Here is a 26,930-nt window from a genome sequence, read left to right as displayed (position 1 = left end):
AGTACTTTTAGCCAGTAAAGGCTTCACTGACATACCTGGGCAGGGATAATTGTTGGGGGGGGGGGGGGGGGGGGGGGGGAGAGAATGGAGAGATGCAAATTTCAATGGAAGAGTACTATTAAACTATTTAAGAAAGAAGCAAGGGGCTCTTAGCAGCCCTTGGATAGCTGGGACAGCTGAACACCCCTGCCTTAGAATAACAAATTAACCACCTGGGTGTACTTGGGAGGTAAGGAATCTGGCTGTAAGCCTGGGAAGTATGTGTGTGTGGGGGGAAGAAGACTGCAAATAACTGAAAAACCAAACTAAAAAAAATCAAACATAAGCAAACCTTACAGCCAGCTGAATCTCAGAAGGGAAGGAGGGAAAGCACAACAAACAACTGCAACAAGGAAAGAATACTCCCATTTAAAAGCAAAATATTATTGGAAATTAGACAGCAGCAAACAGTGATAACATCTTTTTCCAAATAGATGGTTGGACTAGCAAAGGTATGTCTTCCTGGCCTTCCTTATATTTGGTCCTTAACCAGGACACACCCAATGTGGGTTCAATGGCGTCTCTTTGGGGCATGTCGATCTTTTTGATGACCAGAGGATGACTATCACTTGGTTCAGTGGTGTAAATTCAAATGAGGGGCCTCCAAAGAAAATTTGATGAGGGCCTCCGGTGGTAGTAGCAGCAGCAGGGGGGGGGGGGGGGGGAGACAGGAATACTCCTACCTCAAGTCCTCCTGAACTGTTGCCCTCCCAACAAAGATTAAAGGAGGCAGAATGTGACAAACATGACTTTCAAATTATTTATCTATTTATTAGTATTTATTTTCTGTCCTTTTGAAGAAATTCATCCAAGGTGGTATACACTGGTATAGGAGCCATCTCTGTGGGTGCTTGAGCACCCCCAATATTTATTTATTTATTCGTTGCATTTGTATCCCACATTTTCCCACCTATTTGCAGGCTCAATGTGGCTTACATAGTACCGGAGAGGCTTTGAAGTCTCCGGTGAACAAACACAAGGAAGAGTTGTGGTAGGATAGAGTTCATGTAGCACTGTCACATTAGGGAGTCGTACAACGGAAGAGTTGAGTAATGTCCAATACATACTTGAGTTTTGTTGTCTAGCAGAGTTCAGGCATTTAAGTTGGGTTGGTAGGGTATGCCTTTTGGAACAGGTTAGTCTTTAGTGATTTCCGGAAGTTTAGGTAGTTGTACGTTGTTTTCAAGGCTTTTGGTAATGCATTCCGTAATTGCGTGCTTACGTAGGAGAAACTGGATGCGTAGATTGATTTGTATTTAAGACCTTTGCAGCTTGGGTAGAGAAAATTCATTGTATGTGTCCAGAGAGGGGTTATTTCCACTGGGCTTAGCACCCCCAATAATTTTGAAAAGTTGACTCCTAGTCCTGGACATAGGCAATAAACATTTACAGCAAGGGTGACCCATGCAATTGCCTGGAGTCGTATTTCATGTTGTTTTAAGGAATTCCAGATTCTTAAGATTCATGTAACCTGGATTTTGTGACCTGCTCCTTCAAGGAGGTGGTGTCATTCTTCAAATGCAGTCTTAATGGCCAACAGCCCTTTGTTATGGTAACTTTTTTCAGATGCTATTAGATTCTGGGAGTAAAAAGCAAGTGCAAGTGTAAAGCAAATATATGGAGGAGATTTCCTAGTGTTTTCTTCTGAGAAACACAGCATCAAAGGCCACTCTGTATACACAGGCCAGTGCTATGACTGGTTGCTCTGGACTGGGATGTATCAGGATCGGGGCAGAGATGAATGTTGCCTTTTAGCACTAAAAGGCTTGCTATTGCTCTCAAGCCCATTTGAAAGGGGTACTTTTCTCAAGGACATCTGTGAACAAGGCCGCTACTTTGAAGATCTCCTGAATAAAGCACTAATAGAAGTTTGAAAATCATAGAATATGTGGAGAGGAATTTTTGATATAGTAGATGACAGCAGAAAAAGACCTGCACGGTCCATCCAGTCTGCCCAACAAGATAACTCATATTTGCTGCTTTTTGTGTATACCCTACTTTGATTTGTACCTGTGCTCTTCAGGGCACAGACCGTATAAGTCTGCCCAGCACTATCCTCGCCTCCCAACCACCCGCCCCTCCTCCCAACCACCGGCTCCGGCACAGACCGCACAAGTCTGGCCAGCACCATCCCCACCTCCCAACCACCAGCCCCGCCTCCCAACCCCGGCTCCGGCACAGACCGTACAAGTCTGTCCAGCACTATCCCCGCCTCCCAACCACCAGCCCCGCCTCCTGATCCTGACTAAGCTCCTGAGGATCCATTCCTTCGGCACAGGATTCCTTTATGCTTATCCCATATGATGTCTAAATCTGATTTTGGACGTTTTGCAGAAAATGACCAAAAATCCAGCAGCAAACATGGCCATTTTCAAAACAGAGAAATGTCTTTTTGTTTTGAAAATGTTCATTTGCTAGATGTTGTTGTGCTCAGTTGGTGGTTCACGGTAGACTCAGACAGACTACATTATCTGCCTTATTTTCAAAAGAGAAAGACGTCCATATTTTGACCCAAATCGGGAGATGGGCGTCTTTCTCCTATGGGCACCCAAATCAGTATAATTGAATGCCTATTTTGGGCGTCTTCAACTGCACTCCGTTGCGGAAATGGCCAAAGTTGACGGGGGTGTGTCGGAGGCATGGTGAAGGCGGGACTGGGGCGTGTTTATCGGCTGAGGAGAGATGGGTGTCCTCGGTCGATAATCGAAAAAAGAAAGGCGTTTTTAGCGCGAATTTGGGTCACTTTTTTTGGACCCTTTTTTTCATGAACAAGTCCCAAAAAAGTGCCCTAAATGACCAGATGACCACCGGAGGGAATTGGGGATGACAACCCCTGACTCCCCCAGTGGTCACTAACCCCCTCCCACCCAAAAAAAAAACAACTTTAAAAAATGTTTGTCCAGCCTGTATGCCAGCCTCAAATGTCATACCCAGCTCCATCACAGCAGTATGCAGGTCCCTGGAGCAGTTTTAGTGGGTGCATGCACTTCAGGCAGGCAGACCCAGGCCCACCCCCCCCCCTACCTGTTACACTTATGGTGGTAAATGGTAGCCCTCCAAACCGCCCCCAAAACCCACTGTACCCACATCTAGGTGCCCCCCTTCAGCCATAAGTGCTATGGTAATGGTGTAGAGTTGTGGGCAGTGGGTTTTGGGGGGGGATTTGGGGAGCTCAGAACCCAAGGGAAGGGAGCTATGGACTTCAGAGGTAGTTAACTTTTTTTTTTAATTGTTACAAGTGCCCCCTAGGGTGCCCGGTTGGTGTCCTGGCATGTGAGGGGGACCAGTGCACTACGGATCCTGGCCCCTCCCATGAACCAATGCCTTGGATTTGTTCGTTTTTGAGTTGGACGCCTTCAGTTTCCATTATCGCTGAAAAACAAAACCGCCCAGCTCAAATCCGCACAAATCCGATGCATTTGGCTGGCACAAACCGTATTATCAGAAAAAAGATGGACGCCCATTTTTTCCGAAAATACGGTTTGTCCCGCCCCTTCACATACCCGTTCTCGGAGATAGACGCCCATGGAGATGGGCATTCGCGTTCGATTATGCCCCTCTATGTGGCACAGAAGCATCCGCCCTCACAAGTGTTGCCCCTACAGAATTCTTTTGTTCCATTACAGCACTGTGATGTCCCTGAAAATAGAACTGAGGCAGAAGAAAAAGCAATGAAGGTGGAACAAAAAGATATTTTTATCTATGCACTGCCATCTGAATGCTTTCATTGCACTAATGCTTTCATTGCACTCTTTTAATAGTTGGGTTATTCTTTTATTACATAAAATTTTTAGAGTCCTATTTACTAAGCCACGCTATAGGCGCACTAGAGTTTTTAGCGTGCACTAACACTAGAGACACCCATAGGAATATATGGATGTCGCTAACATTAGCATGCACTAATTTTTAGCGTGCTAAAAACACTTGTGCGCCTTAGTAAACAGGACCCTTAATTTTTTGCTCTCTTACAGACTGTTGTATTTTTAGCATATATGTTACTGATTCTTACATCTTTAGAGATCTTTTTTTCAAGGTTGGTATCAGTATGATTACATTTCATAGTTTTTTCCATTTAGGGCCAGATTCTATACATGGCGCCTATAAAATCCGCATGGAAAACATTTCTGCCTAAGCATATTCTATAAGGGATGCCTAGATTTAGACATGGTATATAGAATACTCTTAAATGATATCCCAGCACCTAAACCTCTGCACCTCCATTTACACCAATGAAAATGTGGCGTAAATCCCAGCGCGCAGATTTAGGTGCATTAAGCTATATTCTATAAATGTGCGTGTAAATTTTGGAATGTCTATGAAATGCCCATTTCCCCACCCATAGCCACACCCCTTTTTGCCTGCACACATTAAAATTTAGGTCCAGTGCATTATAGAATACACTTAGCAAGTTTGCATGTAAATTCTAATTATTGCCAATTAGTGCTCATTATTGCTTGTTAAGTGCTGTTAATGCTGATTGGCTTGTTAGGCCAATTAAATTACATGTATTGTTGCAGAATATGTTTGGATATTGGTGCAGAACGCTAGGCGCACTATATGTAATCCAGGGGTTATTAGTATGCACACTTTTAAGCAATTGCATACACATATGTATGCATCATTATTTATTTATATTGGGAGTTGTATATATCTTTATCTTGTAACACAAGTATACCATCAGTTTGTTTTTTACTTATGTATTTTATTATATATTTTAATGTTATATATATGTTTGTATTGTAATAAGAGAAAATTTATTTATGTAATCCGTAAATTGTTTGGTTACCATACTTTCCATCAGTTTGACTGTTAGTGGGATGGATGCTACTGGGCGGTAGTTTGTGAGTTCATTTATATTTTTCTAAGTATCTTTTGGTATCGGGGTGAGCAGGATGTTGCCATTTTCCTTGGGGAAGAGACCTTGTTGGAGCATGAAGTTTAGGTGAGATGTGCGGTCTGTTATGAAGCGGTCGGGGGCGGATTTTATTAGGTAGCTGGAGCAGGTGTCCAGTTTGCAGTGAGTGTTGGAGAACCCGTGGATCGCATGGGTAATTGTTTCAGCCAAGAGGAGAGTGAAGTTTGACCAGGTTCGATCCGCTGGGTATTCTCCTGGGGTTGGGTCCAGGCCATTGATGAAGTTTTCAATATCGGTAGTGTTATGAAAGAGTGTGTTGCACAGTTTTACAATTTTTTCATTGAAGTATTTGGCAAGTTTGTCTGCCATTGGGATGTCTGTGTTGGTTGTGGTGATGAAGGTAGTGTCTAGTAGTTTGTGTACGAGTTAGTATAGTTTTTTCGAGTCTTTGTAGTCTGGTCCTATTTTAGTTTGTAAGTATGACCTTTTGGTCTATCTTATTGTGCATTTGTATTTTCTTTGCATTTGTTTCCAGGCGTTGAGTGTGTGATCATCTTTTATTTTTGTCCATGCTCGTTCAAGCTTTCTGGTTTGTGTTTTTAGCTTTTTCAGTTCATCGTTGAACCATGGTATTGGGTTATGTCTTTGTGATGTTCTTGTTCGTAGGAGTGCTATTTTGTCTAGTATGCTTCTACATCTTTTATCCCATTCAGAGAGATAATTTGTGGAGTCCGTCTGTGCTCCAAGTATTTTTGGATTGAGTGGAATATACGTTTTTAAAATATACGTTTTAAAAATAAATAAATAAATTTCACTTTCCATTCCATTGGTAAGCAGTGTAACCTAAAACTCACCACACCCACTGAACCTTATCAACATCCTTGCTGAAGTATTTTGCTTCAGCTGCAAATCCTTAAGGCTGCTTGTTGACTGGCCAAAATATAGAAAATTGCTGTAGTCCAATGTCCTTGTAATAAATATATGTATCAAAGTCACATGGAGGGGCATAATTGAACGAAAACGTCTATCTCCATGGGCGTTTATCTCCGAGAACGGGTCCGTGAAGGGGCGGACCGAACCGTATTTTCGAAAAAAATAGACGTCCATGTTTTATTCGACAATTTGTGAGCTGGGCGTTTTTGTTTTTCAGTGATAATGGAAAATGAAAGCGCCCAGCTCAAAAACGAATAAATGCAAGGCATTTGTTCATGGGAGGGGCCAGGAGTCGTAGTGCACTGGTCCCCCTCACATGCCAGGACACCAACCGGGCACCCTAGGGGGCACTTTTACAAAAACAAAAAAAAGGTAAAAGAGCTCTCAGGTGCATAGCACCCTTCCCTTGTGTGTTGAGCCCCCCAAATCCCCCTCAAAACCCACTGCCCACAAGTCTACACCATTTCTATAGCCCTAAGGAGTGAAGGGGGGAACCTACATGTGGGTACAGTGGGTTTGGGGGGTTGGACGACTAAGCATTAAGCAGCACAATTGTAACAGGTAGGGGGGGATGGGCCTGGGTCTACCTGCCTGAAGTCCACTGCACCCCCTAACAACTGCTCCAGGGACCTGCATACTGCTGCCAGGGAGGTGGGTATGACATTTGAGGGTAAAAATAAAAAGTTGTGAAACATCATTTTTTGTGGTGGGAGGGGGTTAGTGACCACTGGGGGAGTCAGGGGAGGTCATCCCCGATTCCCTCTGGTGGTAATCTGGTCATTTAGGGCACTTTTTGGGGCCTTATTCGTGAAAAAACAGGGTCCAGGAAAAGTGCCCTAAATTCTAGCTACAAACGCATACTTTTTTTCCATTATCGGCGAAAGGCGCCCATCTCTGTTCGGGTGATAACCATGCCCCAGTCCCGCCTTCACCACGCCTCCGACATGCCCCCGTCAACTTTGTACGCTTCCGCGATGGAGTGCAGTTGAAAACGTCCAAGTTCGGCTTTCGATTATACCGCGTTATTCGTTTTTGGGAGATAAACGCCTATCTCCCGATTTAGGTCGCAATATAGGCGTTTTTGTCTTTCGATTATAAGCTGGATTGTCTCCTTCCTACCTCAACTGGCAGATCGCCCTATCAGTGATCATACTCTCCCTCCTTCATGTCCCTTGGCCCAATATAAGAGCTGCTCAAACAGCTGATCACACCAACAACCATTGCTCCTGGTGGAATAATCAGCTGTTTCACCAGCTATCAGATTAGGCTGTAAATTGGAAGGATGAGAAGGAGGGAGCAACAGCTGGTGGCTGTTGCTCCCTCCTTTATTAATTACTAATTGTATATCTGATGTGGCCACAGTTCTCCAAGGGGCTGCTTTTACAAAACACAGCCACATGTTTGATTTTCAGTTGTTTGGCCAGCTGTTAGACTGGGCCACCAGCTGAAATGGGGTGTGAAAAGGAGATCTGCTGCAGGGGGTGTGGGTGATAGGGACATAGGGAGGTTTTCCTTATTGACTTTCACAATTAGCTAAGGTAATTGAGGCTCACTCAAAAACCAGGGGGTCTTTTACTAAAGCTTAGCTTGAGTTATCTGCAGCAGGGACCATTTTATTCCTATGGGCCCTGCTGCAGATAACTTGAGCTAAGCTTTAGTAAAAGATCCCCTCCCCCCATGTTTAACAGGTTACATTTTAGCTAGATCAAGTCAAATTTTCAGCCCAAAATCTAGTTCGCTAAACTTATCTGATAATCAGCTTAATTTAGCCAGCTCAAAATCTGATGTTTGAGCTTCCTTGTTTGCCTCAAGTTGTCTCCATTGAACAAATAATATAATTTATTTATTTATTGCATTTGTATCCCACATTATCCCACCTATTTGCAGGCTCAATGTGGCTTACATAGTTTTGTTAATATTGTCATTGCAGGGTGACAGTTACTTTTAATATTGTGCAGAGGTTAAATAAGGGTAGAAAGAGGAAGGAAAGGATTGATTAAGGTAGTTATATTAGGTGAGCTATCTTGACTGAGTGGGTTGTCGGGTGAATTGGTGTGGCTATTAGTTGTCATTGACTACTATAGCTGATACTCTACAGTTTGTTTATTTAGTAAAATTCATATATCTCCTTTATCAAAAGTAACTTACATTGAGATCACACACCTCAGTGGAAACAGTTTTGTTAAATAGATTGGCTCCTTATAAAATTCCAGGCCCCTTAATCCTTGGGGGGTGGCTTTAACAGTCATGCTGCCTTAGTCTGTAGAGGCAGGTTGCCAAACCTAGGCCTCTTAAACCTCAGGGTCTACTTTTCCACTCAGCTCTGTATTCTGAACCCACATAGGTCACCAAACAATCCTGCTCTCTTAGTTTCCCCAAGGCTGGTTCTCTTAAAGGTTCTTTATCGATCCTAAGGATCTTTGTCATCCACGTCTGTCATAGTCCTCTGGGTGTTTTCTCGGAACTTTCTGGTCACTGTATCTCAAAAAAGATATAGAGGAATTAGAAAAGGTTCAAAGAAGAGCGACCAATATGATAGAGGACGAAACTCCTCCCATTTGAGGAAAGGCTAAAGAGGTTAGGGCTCTTCAGCTGGGAAAAGAGATGGCTGAGGGGGGATATGATTGTGGTCTATAAAATCCTGAATGGTGTAGAATGGGTAGAAGTGAATCAATGTTTCACTCTTTCAAGAAGTACAAAGGCCAGGGGACACTCAATGAAATTACATGGAAATACTTTTAAAACTAATAGGAGGAAATGTGTTTTCACTCAATGAATATTTATGCTATGGAACTTGCTGCCAGAGGATGTGGCAACAGTGGTTAGCATATTTGGGTTTAAAAAAGGCTTGGACAAGTTCCTGGAGGAAAAGTCCATAGTCTATTATTGAAATGGACATGAAGGAAGTCACTGCTTTCCCTGGGATCGGTAGCATGGAATGCTGCTACTAATTGGGTTTCTGTCAGGTACTTGTGACCTGGATTGGTCACTGTTGGAAGCAGGATACCGGGCTAGTTGGACCATTGGTCTGACCCAGAACGACTATTTTTTTGTTCCTTTCGAAACACGTTCCTTTCCTACCTCACCATATAGCTACAGGTTCAGCTGTGGCTTGGATGGTGCTCTGAACCCTCTCAAACTTTGGAGCCTGGATCTTAAGCAGCCTTTTTTTCCCCCTCACAACTTTATTTTGTACTTCTCTTCCATGGGGCTGTAGTGTGATGTCTGTATTCCTTATCCTTCTGCACCTTCTGTGGGTCTGCAGACCTGATCACACCAAACTATAGAGATTTTATATTCAAAGAAATTAAATAAAACTGGAAGTCTTGAGCTAAAAATAAATGAATGAATTGCTGCTATAATCTGTCTTTATTGGTATGCAGAAATTGCAGTATTTCAGTTCTGTTTTTTCTCCCTTGTAAAGATGCTATTTTTGAAGGGGTATGAAAGCTGGTGATCTTTGAACCTTAATGGCTAACTTCTGAGCATTTCTAAGTGGAATAATAATTTTGAAAAATCAACAGCTATTTATATCTTCTGCTTCAGTACTGCCAAAACAACACAGCAGTGTGAGTTTTGTATTAATTAGCCTGTTAGCTGAAATTTAACAGAATAAAGATCCTTTCTGTTCAGAGACATAATGAACTGTTTTTGATAAGTCAATGCATTGCTTTCTGAATTATGGCTACTAAGGGGGAGGGGCGGGGAGGATTCATCAAGGTGTGGTAAAAGATTGCCATTTACTGTACCTTGATTCCCCATGGGATTCAGCAAACTGTGGGATCCTGGTACTCCAGGTTGCTGAATCCTGCCTTAGAGGAATAACTTTGCTTGTGAGCCATCTCGCAAGCATTATTCCTGTGGATAGGGAGCATTGGGCTGCAAAACAGTGGCCCAATGCTCCCAGGCCACTAGGTCAGTGTCCCCCCAGACTTCTGGCCCCCACCACTCAAGTACTCCCCTGGAGTTGAAGCCCCTATCTGAAAAAGTTGCATTGGTAGTCTAGGGTGGGGGTTCTCTGGGGATCCAGGAGTCCTCCTGGGGGGGGAGGGGTCTTCTTGGATCCAGGACGGGGGGAATCCGGGCAGGAGCAATGCTCAGTCGCTCCTGCTCTGTCCTGCACTGCCTTCACAAATGGCGCTTCTTGCAATAGTTTTGAGCGACAACCACTAGGAGTCATATACCATATAAGGTTCCTCATGTGAAATATATGCCCCCTAGTGGTAGCTGCTAGTAGACTACTGCTAAACAATACTGCTTATGTAAGATAAGTTAAGGCTGCTGAGTTCCTTCTGTTCTTTAAGTAAATATATATAAAGAAATAAGTTGACTGTGAGATTTAGGGGCCCTTTTACTAAGTGGCAGTAGGGCACACCTGGCAGTATTTTTGTTTTGGCCGTGCACCGTTTCCCACATCAGAAAATAGTATTATATTTTCTAGTGCGGGGGAGGCAGGGAGTAGGCATGCCTGGCGGTAATTGTGCGCTACCCAATTACTGCTGGGTTAAACCATGAGCCCTTCCTGCCTACTAAATAGGAGGCGATAAGGGATCAGGTAGTAAATGGCTGTGCACCAGTTTTTTTTTTTTTATGAGCGCATGACTATAATTTATTTATTAGGACTTATTTACTGCCTTTTTGAAGGAATTCACTCAAGGCAGTGTACACTAAGAATAAATCAAACATGAGCAATAGACAACTACAGCAGTAAAAATATTCAAATAGCAATACAAAGTATGGCGTAGTGTACTACTTACAATGCCAACACAATACGTAATAGAACATTTTAATTGACAATGAAGGGTATGAGCAAAATGGAACATATAGATAGATAAGAGAGTAAGAAGAGTTAGAAAATAAGGTGACTAATTTGAAGAACGGTGCACACGAGGTCAGAGAGATGGTTAAATATTATCCCAGCTAGGGTAGGAGTGAATAAACATGTCCTGCTGCAGTATGTGCAGCCCGTGTCATTCCTTGTGTGTGAGTGAGACTAACAAGTTATTTACTTCTCCCATTAAAGGCCTGGTTGAAGAGCCAAGCTTTCACCTGCTTCCTGAAGTAGAGACAGTCTTGTGTTAAGCGGAGCCTTTCAGGCAGTGCATTCCAGAGAGTGGGGCTACTCCGAAGAAGGCTCGCTTGTGGGTATCATATCGTGTAATGTCTTTTGGAGAGGGTGTGGTTAGTGATAGTCCTTGAGAGAACCTTAGTGCTCTTGGCAGTGTGTAGGGGATCATCCTATTCTTCAGGTACTCAGGGCCATTTCCTTTCAGGGCCTTGAAGATCTGACATAGAGTTTTAAATTTAGCCCTGCATTGTACTGGTAGCCAATGAAGTTTTTGCAAAAATGGTGTGATGTAGTCACGTCACTTGCAACCTTCTGTGAGTCTTGCTGCAGCATTCTGAATCAATTGGAGCTTGTGCAGGCCCTTTGTAGTCAGATCGTTGTATAGTTTATTGCAGTAATCCAGACTTGATGTTATCATGGCATGCACAACTGGGTTAAGATTTACCTTCTCGATGTAAGGAGAGAGGCAGCGTAACTGTCGCAAATAGTAGAAGCAGCTCTTGAAGGTTGCTTGGATTTGGGGAATCAGAGTAAATGTTGAATTTAACAGTATTCCAAGGTTCCTGACTTGTGATTTGAGGGGGATTTCATACTTCCCAAAAGAGATTTTGATGTCTGTTATATATCCACTTGTGTTGAACAGTAGAGGTGACAGTATTGATCCTTGTGGTTCCCCGCATGTCAGTGCCCATGGTGATGATGAGTTGCTGCCAAACATTATGGATTGTTGCCTGTCTGATAGATAGGATCTGAACCAGGCAAGTACTGTTCCATCGACACCTGTTTCTGTCAGTCGTGCTAGCATGATATCATGATCCACAGTGTCAAAAGCTGCTGGGGAATCTAGCAGTACTAACACCAAGGTGAATCCCCTGTCTCGGTTTCTGTGAAGATCATCTAGTCTTCATCTAGTAGGGATACTAGGACTGTTTCTGTTCTATAACCAGGTCTGAATCCAGATTGACTTGATCTAGCCAGTTTCTCTCTTCTAGCCAATCATGAAGTTGAACACAGACTGTTTGTTCTATAAGTTTCCCTAGAAATGGGATGTTGGATACTGGCCGGTAACTTTCAAGTTTGTCCTGGTCAAGATTGTTTTTCTTAAGCAAAGGGTAAACCACTGCCATTTTTAATGCTGTTGGTAGTTGCCCATTAGAAAGAGAGGCATTCACAATTTTTGTGGCACCTTCCATGAGGCCCATACGTGCCTGCTGCTCTATCTTTGATGAGCAGGGGTTGAGGGAACAAGCAGTTGGTCGAAGGTCTCTTAGGATTTTGTCAAGGCTCTCTTCTGTCATTGGGTTAAAAGTGTCCCATCTGTCTCTGTCAGAAGGGGGCGAGTTTGTGCACTCCTGGTTAACTGATTGGAGACTGGGTGGGACTGCCTGTAAATCTTGATGGATTTTAAAATTTTGTTGGCAAAGTATGCAGCAAAATCATTGCAGTTCAGTTTAGACTGGGCAGGCTGGTTCTGTTGTGGGGGTTGAGTAGGCTGTTTACTATACTTAACAACTGCTTGGTTGAATTGGCAGCCTGTGCAATGTATTCAGAGAAATATTGTTTATATTAATGACCAGATTAGAACAAAAACAAAAATCCACAATATGAAAATGTTCAAAAAGATATTAATAAAAGGAAGGAAAAAGCCTCAAAGAGCTCGAGAATCATATAGATTTGTAGAGCTGAATGGATGGAACAAAAGATCCTCTCTTCATCATCGGCAAAAAACCTTCCACATTAATATTAATATTGTAACAATAAAATAATAATAAAATAATAATGAAAAGAGACATTTCATTTTGCAAAAGACATTAATGTGGAAGGTTTTTTGTTGATGATGGAGGATATTTTGATCCATTCAGCTCTACAAATCTAAATGATTCTCGAGTGCTTTGAGGCTTTTTCCTTCTTTTAATACCTTTTTGAACATTTTCATATTGTGGATTTTTGTTTTTGTTCTAATCTAGCGATTATATATCCACACCCAAATACGTTTGTTATATTAATGACCTCCATATTTAAAAAAGGGTTTTTTACGGCCGTGGTAATAAGTGGCCACGGTGCACGGCAATGCCACAGCCCATGCTACTGCAGATTACTTAGTAAAAAGGTCCTTTAGTCTTTGACCTGTTTTTTAGGCTGTTGCTAATACAAAGTGAACCAGGTCATTTCTCTCAATTTTTTTTTGGTATTATGTAGGTATGAAAGTAAGCACAAATATGTTTATCACAGAATAATTCAACAGTGTGCATTGCACGTATCAGGTGCCTTCAACAACCCAAGTTTGGAAATGTCATCTACTGTCAAAAAGGATGTTGATGAAATCTTAATGGAAAAATAAACGTACAATTTTCCAGTACAATCTTTCACAAAATTATATCAAATGAATATTTTATGCCTAATAGATAAGAGATAATTGAGAAAGAGAGAAAACATTCAGAAAATAGATGAGTAAATTACCTCATATAGGGGGATCTTTTACAAAGGCATGCTAGCATTTAAAGATGCCTGTAGGAATATATGGGCATCTCTAGCGTTTAGCGCATGCTTATTTTTAGCTTGTGCTAAAAACACTAGCGTGCCTTTGTTAAAAGGGCCCTCAATCTGAAGAGCCCACAACCGCAATCACTGTGCAATTGATTTAAAGAAACGTTGTATTAGTTAAATAAAAAGGTAAAATAGAAAAGCCCAATGAAGCCCACCATAGTTAAAAAAAAAAATCCTGATCAACAATCAACATTGTCATTTGTTTGATAAGTGGAAATAAACTCACTATGGGACTGATATTGAGCTGCAGCAATCATAAGTACATAAGTATTGCCACACTGGGACAGACCAAAGGTCCATCAAGCCCAGCATCCTGTTTCCAACAGTGGCCAATCCAGGTCACAAATACCTGGCAAGATCCCCAAAGAGTTCAATACATTTTATGCTGCTTATCCCAAAAATAGCAGTGGATTTTCCCCAAGTCAATTTAATAATGGTCTATGGACTTTTCCTTTAGGAAGCCGCCCAGACCTTTTTTAAACCTCACTGAGCTAACCGCCTTTAGTACAATCTCTGGCAATGAATTCAAGAGTTTAATTACACATTCAGTGAAGGAGTGTGGTAGCCGTGTTAGTCCACTCTTAAGGTTATCAATAGAAATCAAACAAAATAAAACATGGAAAAGAAAATAAGATGATACCTTTTTTATTGGACATAACTTAATACATTTCTTGATTAGCTTTCGAAGGTTGCCCTTCTTCCTCAGATCGGAAATAAGCAAATGTGCTAGCTGACAGTGTATATAAGTGAAAACATTCAAGCATTACTATGACAGTCTGACAGGGTGGGAGGAGGGGGGTGGGTAGGAAGTATGCATGGGGACATCAAAGCATATCATTGATATTCTAACAGGATGGGTGTGGATAGGTGAGGGGAGGGTGATCAACAGAGACATACAGCTTTATGGTTTATAATGGGCTAGGAACCCCAGATCCTTGTTAAGTCCTTTCTGTTGGGTGTTAAAATATTCAATCATTCTGACTTCAAAGGTCTTACGTTCTTGTATGGTTTTAAAGTTACCTTTCAGGATTCTCACTATGAAGTCACTGGTACAGTGTCCTGGTCCTGTAAAATGTTGACCAACAGGCGTGGGAACCCTGCTGGCACCAGTATTGTTCATGTGATGTCTATGTAAATTGAATCTTGTCTTAAGCATCTGGCCTGTTTCTCCAATATAGTATCCTTTTTTCTATTTCTATTGATAACATTCAGTGAAGAAATATTTTCCCCGATTTGTATTAAATGTACTACTTTGTAGCTTCATCACATGCCCCCTAGTCCTAGTATTTTTGGAAAGAGTAAGCAAACAATTCACGTCTACCTGTTCCGCTCCACTCATTATTTTATAGACCTCTATCATATCTTCCCTCAGCCGCCTTTTCTCCAAGCTGAAGAGCCCTAGCCGCTTCAGCCTTTCTTCATAGGGAAGTCGTCCCATCCCCTTTATCATTTTCGTCACCCTTCTCTGTATCTTTTCTAATTCCACTATATCTTTTTTGAGATGCGGCAACCAGAATTGAACACAATTTTTCAGTCACTGACAGCGATGGGCTGAATTTAGCCTGGACATTTAGGGCTCCTTTTACTAAGGTGCACTAACAGATTTAGCATGTGCTAACGATTAGTGTGCGCTGAATGCCAAGATGCATTTAGAAATAAAATGGGCTGATTAGCATTTAGTGTGCACTAAATTTAGTAGCGTACCTTAGTAAAAGGAGCCCTTAATGCCAGAACACATTTGGGCACCGGCTTTGAATATCCAGGTCAGCATGGCTACCATAGGCGCTGACTCCGTGGGTGCTGTGGGGTGCTCAAGCACCCCCAATATTTTCAGCCACTCAGGCACTGGCAGGGGCGGGGGGGGGGCGCCGACCTCTGAAGGGAACCACCGCCGCTTACCCCTCCGACGTCGCAGACTGCAGTTGAGCGTCTATTTAAATTTACCTCCGTCGCAGCATCAGTGAAAGCACTGGCCGCTCGCTAGCAGCCTTCCCTTCACTTCGCTCAACATTGTCTGTCCTTCTTCAGCGTCAGTGAAAGCGCTGGCCGCTAGCAGCCTTCCCTTCCCTTCGCTCGACAGTGTCCCGCCCTCGCGGAAATGATGTCAGAAGAAGGCGGGACACTGTCGAGCGAAGCGAAGGGAAGGCTGCTAGCGGCCAGCGCTTTCACTGACGCTGAAGAAGGCGGGACACTGTTGAGCGAAGTGAAGGGAAGGCTGCTAGCGAGCGGCCAGTGCTTTCACTGACGCTGCGACGGAGGTAAATTTAAATAGAAGAGGGCGGGCAGTTGAACATGGGAGCGGGAGGGTAGGGTAGGTGAGAGAAAACTAGCATTGATCGATGGAGGGGACGACAGGGCCCAGGGAGAGAGGAGGGAAATGGCTTGATATGGATGGATGGAGCATGGAGGTGGGGAGAGAAGAGCATCGATGGATCATGGGAGGGCAGGGCCCAGGGAGAGAGGAGGGAAATGGCTTGATATGGATGGATGGAGCATGGAGGTGGGGAGAGAGGAGCATCGATGGATCATGGGAGGGCAGGGCCCAGGGAGAGAGGAGGGAAATGGCTTGATATGGATGGCTGGAGCATGGAGGTGGGGAGAGAGGAGCATCAATGGATCATGGGAGGGCAGGGCCGAGGGAGAGAGGAGGGAAATGACTTGATATGAATGGATGGAGCATGGAGGTGGGGAGAGAGGAGCATTGATGGATCATGGGAGGGCAGGGCCCTGGGAGAGAGGAGGGAAATGGCTTGATATGAATGGATGGAGGTGGGGAGAGAGGAGCATCGATGGACATGGATCATGGGAGGGCAGGGCCCAGGGAGAGAGGAGAAATTGCTGGACATGGAGAGGAGGGCAGGGGAGAGAGGAGAATTGCTGGATATGGATTGATGGAGGGGGCAGGGGAGAGAGGAGCATCGATGGACATGGATGGGAGGGCAGGGGAGGAAGAAGAATTGCTTGATATGGATGGATGGAGGGGGGCAGCAGGGAAGAGAGGAGAATTACTGATGGAGGGCAGCGGAGTTGCTGGACATGGGTGGATGGAGGGCATGGGAGAGGAGAGTTGCTGAACATAGGTGGATGGAGGGGAGCAGAGAGTTGCTGGACATGGATGGAGGGGAGGGCAGTGGAGAGAGGAGGGTTGCTGGACATGGGCGGGTGGAAGGGAGGGCAGGGAGAGAATTGTTGGACATGGATGGAGGGGAGGGAAGAGAGAGGAAGGAGATGAGATAAGGGAAAAGGAAGAGAGGAGAAAAACTGCACATGGATGGAGAAAATAGGCAGAAGCTGGATAAACTGGACAGTCAAGTCTGCGGAGGACCCAGCTTTTACTTATGGATATAGAGCAAGAAATGAAGAAGAAAGGAGGAAAGTAAAGAAATAAATGGAAAGGAAGCCCAGGAAACAGAGTTAAGAGGACAGATAGCAGCAGAATCAGATACTGGGCTAGCATGATCAGAAAAACAAAGTCACTAGACAACAAAGGTAGAAAAAAATCATTTTATTTTCATTTTAGTGTTTGGAATATGTCCACTTTGAGAATTTACATCTGCTACATCTGTTGTCTTATTTTGCAATGTTTGGCAATGTGTTTCTTTCTGTTTGTCTGGTATTGTGCTGCATGCAGGGTCTAACTTCTTAGGATTTCAGGTTAATTTTTGAAGAATTTGAAGAGGGGCTATCTCTGTTCTGCATGTGTGACTGCAAGGCCAAGTGTCTGAATAGGGATCTGTTTGTTAGATTCTGAGATTTTGCTAACACATTGTTTTTCAGTGTTGGCAAGACTGTCTGTTCCCATAATTCATGGTCTATATGCTAATTTGGTTTGTGTCGTTTAGAGTATAATGGAGCTGTAACAGCTTACAGAAATTATTTATAATGAAACAAAAAAAAACAAGTTATTTTTCTTCTATACTGGTGTAATATTTTCAATGATGCCATGGCTTGTAAAAGGAGTGTGACTACTGTAGGGGCGGAGCCATAGTGATCTCACCCCTGGATGTGTAGGGGCGCCGACTAATAGGCTGCAGGAGGATGCCAGAAACCCTAGGACTGGCTCTGCACCTGCCGGAAGTCGGAAGTTTCCTTCGCAGCCAGCCTACCTGCCCAGTGCCCACCCTATTCTCCCTCAGTTCTCCGCCGGTCCGTCCTCACCTTCCTGTGTGCCGCCCAGAATTTTAAAACTCATCATACCTCGGGTCCCGGCGGCAGCATTGAAAGGCGAGCAGGCTCGGCTCTTCAGCCTTCCCTTCTCTCTCAGCTCTGGTCCCGCTCTCATTTTCTGTTTCCACAAGGGTGTGACCAGAGCTGAGAAAGAAGGGAAGGCTGAAGCACCGAGCCTGCTCGCCTTTCACTGCTGCCGCCGGGACCCCAAGGTAATATGAGTTTAAAAATTCTGGGCGGCATGCAGGAAGGCGAGGACGGACCGACTGAGGACTGTTGTGGGAGAAGAAGTCAGGCTGGGGTTGGGACTGGCACTTGGAGGAGAGGGGGGCCTGGAACTTGGAGGGGAGGGAGGGGGCAGGGGAATGCACCACCTGTTAAAAAGAAAATTCAGCACCCCCAATCATTTTGAAAAGTTGGCTCCTATGATGGCTACCCGGACGTTTCTGAGCACCGGCCAATATTCAGACCAGTGTTTGGGTAGCTTGATAGTTAAACTTAGGACAGTCTTTTTGTTGTCCTAAATTAACTATTTACTTGCCCAATTAGCAGACTGAATATTGCTGCTAACTAGGTAAATCTCAACTCTGCCTGACACTGCACCCAGCCTGCCCTGGCAATGCCCAGATAGTGCCCCAGAGGTCAGAAGAAATATTCAGCGGCAGTGCCTGAATATACCCTCCATCCCACTCAGCATGATTTAACTGGGTTAGTATGAGTCAAAGTACAATTCCTAGGTCTCTACATTCCTCTCCTCCTTAGAGGAAAAATTGTGAACAGTACAGGAAAGCCATTTTTTGTTTATCCCCAAACCCATAATCCAGTAGTAAAATGCATTAGCACTAGGAAAAGTCACTAACTGGTCATAGTAGGGCATTCCCTGTGTCACAATAGTATTACACTGTATCTAGTCAGAGGCTTCTTCTGTTGAGAAGATACGACATGTCTGTCACTGACAAATGCCAATCACTAGCATATGCTGCTCCAGTCACCTGTGTGCAATACTGATGTTATAAAAATGTACGTTAGTAACAATACAGTCCACACTCAAGAGAATCTCTTGTGTGTCCATGCACGGCAGGATGGTCACATAAAATCCTTCTCACAAGTCTAGAGAGGCTTACTTATGTCCTTCCTGTGTGAGGAAAGAAAGGCATAGGGCTCTCTCAAAAATCTCTGGAGGTTTGCATATGTCTTTCTGTGTGAGAAGAAAAAAAGATATAACACTTTCCCAAATGGCAGGAAAAGGCAACAAGCCTGTCGTAACTGCAGGGTTAAGTCACAGGCATATGTGTGGCCTTCACCCATAGCAAAAATCGCATTCTAGGAATAATTTTACTTTACCGACATCAGAAGTCATATATGCTCCCATGTTTGTCAAGGTAGTTGGATAGCTCCTCTCTTTCTGAGTGAGGGAGTGAGGGAGAAAGACAAAGTACACTCCTAAAAGTGGTGGAGTAGTCTAAAAAATCCTTGGAGTCACAATTGATCGCCACCTAACACTTGAGACTCACGCGAACAACACAACAAAAAAGATGTTCTACTCCATGTGGAAACTGAAAAGAATAAAACAATTCTTTCCAAGATCTGTCTTTTGTAACCTAGTGCAATCACTTGTACTCAGTCACGTGGATTACTGCAACTCAATATATGCAGGCTGCAAAGAACAAATACTGAGAAAACTTCAAACAGCCCAGAATACAGCAGCCAGACTTATCTTCCGAAAACCAAAATACGAAAGTGCAACACCCCTACGTGAGAAACTACACTGGCTCCCGCTCAAGGAACGTATCACCTTTAAAGTCTGCACGCTAGTTCACAAAATCATTCACGGTGAAGCCCCTGCTTACATGTCTGACCTAATAGACCTGCCACCTAAAAATGCCAAAAGATCATCCCGAACCTTTCTCAACCTCCACTTTCCCAAGTGCAAAGGCATAAAGTACAAAGTACTACATGCATCAACCTTCTCCTACATGAGCACGCAACTCTGGAACACACTACCACGTAACCTGAGAACGATTTACGAATTAACCGACTTCCGCAAACGTCTGAAGACCTATCTCTTTGAAAAAACTTACTGCAAGGATCAAAACACATGATTTCCATGCACACTAGTAGAAACGCATCAATACACTCCCTTCTGAATTCTCTTCCCCCGTACTCTCCTCACATTCACAATCAACCCACAGATAAATTGTTATACCCTAACGCTCTCCTGCTATTATCTGTTCACCCTACCATTCCCCAATGTCACATCCCACATTTTCTATGCCCCAAAGATGATTTTACTGAATTTGTCTCCTATAACTCTTCATAATGTAACCCATAATCATAATGTAACAAACTGTACCTCCATCATTCACAACGTATTGTAAGCCACACTGAACCCGCAAATAGGTGGGAAAATGTGGGATACAAATGCAATAAATAAATAAATAAATAAAATAAATAATGGTTAGAGCAGCCGCCTGAAAACAAGGGAAGCCCAGTTCTAATCTTACTGTGGGTCCTTTTTGACCTTGAGCAAGTCAATTAACCCTTTTTTGCTTCAGGTACAAGCTTAGATTGTAAGCCTTCCAGGGTCTGTGAAATATCTACTGTACCAGAATATAACTTACATTAAGGTACTGTACAACTGAAAAAGGCTTGAGCCAAATCCTAATCAACAAATAAAAGCCTTGTCTGCAGGGGTCATTGGAATAAAAGAACCAGGTCAGAAAATTCTCTGTTACATTAATGTTGTCTATCATTTCTAAAAACGATATCAAATAGAACAATTTCACTTTTACTGGGTAAGGCCTCTCAGGTGGTTACTAGGAAAAGCACACTCTAAAGTCTGGTTGGAGATACTTCTACTACTACTACTATTTAACATTTCTAAAGCGCTACTAGGGTTACGCAGCGCTGTACAATTTAACATAGAAGGACAGTCCCTGCTCAAAGAGCTTACAATCTACCTTTCATATTTATATTTTATTTATTAGGGATCATCCTATTGAAAAAACCCAATTAAATATATTCAAGAATTAAGTGGGACACTTGGTATGGGGTGGCAGCCAATGTTTCCTCTAAGAAGTGGCCTGGTGTGTGCAATTTGTTTTTCATGTGAGCATCAAGTATTAAAAATCAACAATTTTCGAGCACCAGTATTAGCATTTTTGTGAGCGACGCGTCCAAAATGTCTGAGTAATCACTCATGCGCTCCACTTAGAGAGAACATTGGTGGCAGTCCACTACTTATCAGTCTTTCATCATGGCTGACTGGCAGGCCATAGGTCTATGGTTTACCTGAATACTTCCCTTTATGATCCATATAGAAGGTAAATGTATAATAGAAGAATAACTATCCAATGGATAATATATAATCGAGGAAGCGAAGGAAACAAACAGGGAATTTGTTTTAAATAATTTATCTGTTTACCATCCCTCCATCAAACAAAGGGACCCTTTTACTAAGCTGCAGCAAAAAGTGGCCTTAGTGCACTCTTGTACAGGTTTTTCTTGTATACTGAAGCCAATTTTGCTGCAGCCATAAAATGGCCACTTTCCCATTTGTTGCATTAATGGCCGGGTGCTAATGTTCACTACAAAAAATATATAAGGAACACACGAGGATAACTTATATATCACAAGCAACTTAATAATAATCCTCTTTAAAATGAGTACTTCCTAAATTTATATATTTATATATATTTTTTTGTTTATCGATTTTCCTAAAAATAGGGAGGAAAAATCTCAACAGACTACACCTTGGCAGAAGAGCTGATCGATTATAGGAGTGCCCTCTGTCATCATGGGTTAAAAAAAACATTAGCACAGAGTCATTAATAAAAATTGTGAGAGCTCACTGTAATTCTTCGCTAAGCACATAGAGTGCAGTAATGTAGCTGTACTAACTGACTAGCACAGGAATGCCCCTTGCCCCCCCCCAAAAAACATATTTTAGCATATGGATTAGCACGTACTAAATGGTACTTACCACAAGATGCCTGAGTGCATCCTGCGGTACTGTTTTAAACTGCTTTAGGCGCACTAATGCAGCTTAATAAAAGGGCCCCAAAGTTATTATTTAACACATTTATTTATCATAGCAACCAATTATAATTATTTAGTATATCATAAATTTATTCGCCTTCCAATATAACTGAATCTCAGGGCTAATCCCTGTGACCATCTCTACACAGTAAGTACAATACAGTCTTGATTATCCGATGTAAAAGGGACTGAGCCGTTGTTGGATAGGTGAAAAGTCAGAAAACACAGAAAAGAATCAATGGTAACTCCTTAAAAAATGCATGGAAAACATACTTTATGAATAAAGAACAGGTATAGGTTATCTGTTTTTTAAAAATACAGTATTGTATATTAACATTAACCAGCAGGGTGTGAAGCCGGAAAACAGGAAGAGAACCTGCATACTTCTTAACTGAAACACAATGATTTAACCTGGGGGTCTGTCGGATATGTTGGATGGTTGGATTAGTGAAGGTCAGATAATTGAGACTGTACTGTTTATACTAGGCAACTGCTAACACTACACGTTAACCTCCTAATTTTATAATCTTGTGTACATATTTTTGCACTTAGCATGCAAAATTGCTTGTGTACATTCTAGAATACTGGAGCTAATTGCTGCTAATTGGTACTTGTTTTGATCGGTGTGGTGAGCCCTTGGTCTAGAGTAAGAAGGCTGTAGTAGACGAGTCTATGGTTAAGCAGGGAAGTGACTTCCAAGGAAAAAACAGGATTCAGGCCTGCCGAGAGACATGGCCAGACCTGGGGCAGAACTGGACTGCCGCAAGCCCCCCCCCCCCCCCCCACTGCTCCTGCACCTTTTTGTCTTTGCCTCCAAGTGGGGCCTGGACCCAGCGTCAGCAAGCCCTTGCACTGCCCCCCCTACTTGCACCTCTGCTCTCGCACCTTTCTGTCTTTGCCTCCAAGGGGGGGGGGGGGGGGGGGGGGGTTCATGCCGGCAAGTCGCTTCCCGAGTGCCTACTCCCACAGTCTGTCCTCTCCTTCTCCTGTCCATGCTGGGAGTCAGGACCTGGATGATTGCATTAATGTGATATTGTGCTAATGCAATCATCTGGGTCCTGGGCAGCACAGAGAAGTAGGGGAGATCAGACCCGGAAGCAGGCAGCTAGAAGAAGCTTGCTGGCACTGGGACCAGACCCCCACTTGGAGGCTGGGCCCAGGGAATTTTGCCCCTCCCTCTCGGCGGCTGTGCCAGGCAGGACCTCAGGAGTTTGGCAGCATCTCAGGAACCAGTCAGGACAGAATTTTAGCAGGCAAAAGACAGCGCCTCAACATCTCAGAAACCAGGCAAGACTGAAGCTTGGCAGGAACAAGGCAGCACCTCGGTGTCTCAGGAACCAGGCAGGAATGAAGATGCGAAGACACCAAGGCTCCCATTTCCCTCCAAGATGTCAATGCTGGCATCATGCGTGTGACTCATGGGGCCAGGAGACATCAGGGCATACATACGTCAGCCCTGTGGTACCCCTGGGATGCCGGAGAAGGCGTGTCTCCTACAGCTGGTGTTTGCGGATGGTGCCGGCCTCAAAGTCATGGTAGGACCATGACGGTACTAATTTGCCATTACGCACATAACAAGGGCCTTGGGAGCCTAGATCACTACTACCAGCTAACAGCAAACTTGTACCACAGGTGAGGAATAGGATAAGGGAGGTCCAGCAGTTGAACCATAAATAAGGTGAGTCAGAGCCTGAGTGAGAATGGATATGGAGGATAGACTAGGGGTGGGGGGTGGGGGAATGTTCAGAGAGAAACAGAAAAAGATATTGGTGGGGTTGAGGGGAGAGTGGTGTAGAGAGACTGGTAAGAATGGGCTGGGTAGAACATAGTAGAGTAGAGGGAAAGGGTGGGGAACAGCCTGGTAGGGAGATTTGTGGGGTAGAGAGAGCGAGAGAGAGAAAGAGAGAGTGAAAGTGCACTGTGAGGGGGGAAGGGAATTTTTGACAGACATGTCACTGAATGGGAGTAGAGAGAGAGGTTTAGTGCACCCTCCTGCTCCCTAATCCTCCCCCACTCATCATTACCACCACTACACACACTCACATACTACCAACTTGATTCTTTTTGGGGGGGTTTTCCCTACAAAATCACCCATGGTTAAAATACAGCGGTGAGTTATGCTGCCTCTGTCCTACACACACTCCCAAGTGAACTGAGTTTGAACTGAGTTCACAGCTCAAAAAAACACTCCTTTCATTCCGCAGAGAAACAGAAGCCTACTCTGGCTAATATGAAGTGGCATTTTTCATTCAAGGATAAATTTCCAATCAGATAATCAGGACTTCTATCCCATTCACTTCTCAAGGAATGTCACTGGCTTTGCTCCATCAATACACATGAAACATCCCCTTTCTGGCGCTTCCTCAGGTCCGGAGTCTGAGCAGGCAAGGAGCCTCCTCGACAGGCAGATTCCTTTGGACCCTTTCACCTCACAGTTGATGTGCAGTGCCTCCACCTGGGAAAAAGAAGTGGTTCGTGGGTTCAGAGACCCTCTTCTCCTCCCAGGAACTCAGTCTCTGCTCCAGCTGGAACTTTTATCAACCTCAGAGATCCCGATCCCTCTGTGAAATGGAACTCTCCCTAGTTCCCATCTCCAGCACCTAGAAGTGATCCCCTTGACACAATCTCCAGAGCTCACTGACAGCCTCTGTCCATCTGGACTATGACTGCTCTCTCCCTTTAGCCACAGGTTGCAGTTCTTGACCAGGGACTCCCCTTTCTCTATCCACTGATCTAATGGCAGGGTAATTAATCTCGGACCACCAAAAGACCATGTGCAAGTCCGTGGTAATACTTTTATCACCTTCTAACGCCTCCCAACATGTCACTCATCTCTCTGCATCACCTTGCTGCATTTTATTCCCTAATCCATCCCCTCAACCTGGGCTTGCTCCCCACCCAGGAACCTGCAGGACACTCCCCCCCCCCCCCCCCCCAGTGACCTTCTACCAGAGCTCTATCCTCTCAGTAACCCAATATACTACTACTACTACTTAACATTTCTAAAGCGCTGCCAGGGTTACGCAGCGCTGTACAATTTTAACACAGAAGGACAATCCCTGCTCAAAGAGCTTACAATCTAATGGACAAGTGTAGAGTCAGTCAAGTAGGGGTAGTCAATTTGGGGCATTCACGATTACATGAAAGGTACAAAGGTATAAAGGTTAGGTGCCGAAAGCAATATTGAAGAGGTGGGCTTTGAGCAATGATTTGAAGATGGGTAAGGAGGGGGCTTGGCATAGGGGTTCAGGAAGTTTATTCCATGCGTAAGGTGATGCGAGGCAGAATGGGCGGATCCTGGACTTGGCGGTGGTGGAGAAGGGTGTTGAGAGGAGGGATTTGTCCTGTGAGCGGAGGTTACGGGCGGGAATATAAGGGGAGATGAGGCTAGAGAGGTAATGAGGTGCTGCAGACTGAGTGCATTTGTAGGTAAGAAGGAGAAGCTTGAACTGTATGCGGGTTACACACAGATCTGTCTCAGGTTTCAACTTCATTTCAGTGGGGATTGTCTTTGAGCCTTTTCCATAGTCCTCTTGTGAACATATTTGAGAAAGAAAAAAAAAGAGTCCTTTTCTTTTAAAACTTATTGAACTGTTTGCCTTAGCTCAGCTTATTTTGCTCACAATATTCTGTTTGCTATGTGATAGATTTCTGTGTTGAGTATACCCTCCTATGTGGCTTATTCTCGGTTCTGAGGTGTTCAGTAAAGCCCTCATTCTTGATTGTGGATTTGTGGGTTCATTGACAGGCACACAGACACTGTCTGGGACTAGGGTGCATTGTATTATAAGCTATTTCTTAAGAATTGTTATCCCTGGCTCTAGAATTTCCATATTTTCTTCCTATTTTAAGAAAAGCGTGGCAGGCCCCTTTTATACCCCAAAGAGAGAGAAGTTACAGAGGTGAATATTCAGCAAATGGGAAAAGCTAAGACAGAGCAAACGTATCCTGACTACAGCACAGAAGGAACAATGCATGTTGCTGCTGAAGTGCGAAAGAAACAGTAATGGAATGCTGAGGTTTGAATTTAATAAAGCTCTTGCAGGGTTTCCTGCTGAGAATATTAAAAAGTGACAGTAAAGGCAATGTAACTATGGAGAACTAATTGATTCTGGGTTTATTTTCTAAAGCCAGTCTTTTGTACAGGATCTTTCACCCTTTCCTCGTTCATCAGAGAAACCTGATGAGGTAGATCATAAAGGCTGCAGGCTGTCAACCATTTTGTTAGAGAGGAAAAGGTAGGGGGGAGGTGAAATGAATGGAAAAAAAAAAAGAAAACCCAATTACTTTTTGATTGCCTTCACGATCACTCCTTAATGTTGCCAGCAGGTAACCCTGCAAGAACTGTATAAAGTGCAAATTTTGTAACTGTATAATCACTCCGGTATTATAGCACTGCTAAGACACTGAAAGCTGTTTAGGATACTGGAAAATTAAAATATTTTTTTTTCCTCCACTGTGTGCAATTCTTCCTTCTAGTCTCAGCAGGATCCAAGCCAACTCTGTCATACCTAGAAACAAGCCAGTTGGCAGGAGAGAGCTGACTGATATGATAAAGGCCACTGGTGTCTAAATGGTAGCGCTGCAACCCCCAGAAAACTGTGAGAGTTCTCAGTGAAAATGATCAAATTGCATACACTAGCACTTGGCTTTTTAGCTACCTGACCTGTATGCCACTTGTAAACTATATGCCTGTTCCAGCTCTTTCTCAAGCAGATGATCAAAAGCCCCGCGCTGTTCCAAACAGCGCTCTAAAAATAGCATACACTGGGCGGGGCTGGGCACTGCCAATTTTCGGCGTCACAGGAAGAGGAGGGAGGCAGGCTACCCTCCCTCCTCCAACACACAAGGTAGGGGGGACTGGACCACCAGGGACACTTTGCTTGGGGACAAGGGGGGGCTGGAGACCCACCGGATCTCAAGTCTTCCCTGAACCTAGGGGGGGGATCGTTAGGGGGGACCAGAGGTCCACCGGACCTCCAGCCCTCTGTCGCTGGCAGGTTTGTTGTTGGGGGGAATGGGAGCCTGCCAGCATGCAAATGCATGCTGAACAGGGCTCACCATTCCTCCCCAATGATCTGTAAACCCTAACGCCAGCTTGGAGCTGGCGTAGGGTTTGCCGCGGCCAGCGACCCAATCTTTGGCGCGTTGGCCGATGATCATTGGGGATGAATATGTTTAGCCCTGTTTAGCATGCTTTTGCATGCTAGTTGCATTCAGAGCCCTCGAGTACATTATTTCACACGCTCAAGAGCTCTGATCATGGGGTGTTAGCAAACGCCG

General features: G+C 43.9%; 1 long non-coding RNA gene across 1 annotated transcript; it reads left to right on the top strand.

Annotated features, from left to right (window-relative positions):
• The first annotated feature begins 11,451 nt into the window (after positions 1–11,451).
• On the top strand, positions 11,452–24,900 carry LOC115460049. The gene is made up of 3 exons (XR_003940360.1): positions 11,452–11,537; positions 21,107–21,115; positions 24,890–24,900. It is a non-coding gene; the product is annotated as an uncharacterized LOC115460049 (long non-coding RNA).
• The last annotated feature ends 2,030 nt before the right edge of the window (positions 24,901–26,930 follow it).

This window comes from Microcaecilia unicolor, chromosome 1 (genome assembly GCF_901765095.1).
Source record: "Microcaecilia unicolor chromosome 1, aMicUni1.1, whole genome shotgun sequence".
NCBI lineage: Eukaryota > Metazoa > Chordata > Amphibia > Gymnophiona > Siphonopidae > Microcaecilia > Microcaecilia unicolor.
This window is presented reverse-complemented; position numbering and strand designations above follow the sequence as displayed.